The following is a 424-nucleotide window of genomic DNA, read 5'->3' as shown; positions in this document are numbered from 1 at the left end:
GCCCCCCGTCAGCTCACCACTCCCCTGGCCCCCCGGGGCAGTGGCTGCGACCCAGTACTCGCACTCAGCAAGTGCTCAGTGAAGACGTCCTGAGTGAATGAAGGCAGGTCTGAGCAGACCTTCCCTTCTGATTTGGGGGACCTGCTCAGAGATGCCAGCACACTGTGTCCCCTCCAACCTCGGCTCGGCAGCAGAAGCCACTTTGATTCTTTTTTCAAGAAAACTCCACGCAGCTTACACTTACCACTTGACAGGAAGAACACCAACCCCAACTTGATTCAAGGGGGAAAACACCCTCTCTCCTTCTGGAGGTGACAACCCTGACTCTGCTATCTCACACCATCTAATAGGAATCAGGGTTGGGTGTCCTCCCTCCCCTCCTCCCCGCTCCTGGCCGGTGCAAAGTCAGTTTTCTTTCATTTTG

Source organism: Neophocaena asiaeorientalis, unplaced genomic scaffold (assembly GCF_003031525.2).
Source record: "Neophocaena asiaeorientalis asiaeorientalis breed wild unplaced genomic scaffold, Neophocaena_asiaeorientalis_V1.1 scaffold40, whole genome shotgun sequence".
Taxonomy (NCBI): domain Eukaryota; kingdom Metazoa; phylum Chordata; class Mammalia; order Artiodactyla; family Phocoenidae; genus Neophocaena; species Neophocaena asiaeorientalis.
This window is presented reverse-complemented; position numbering follows the sequence as displayed.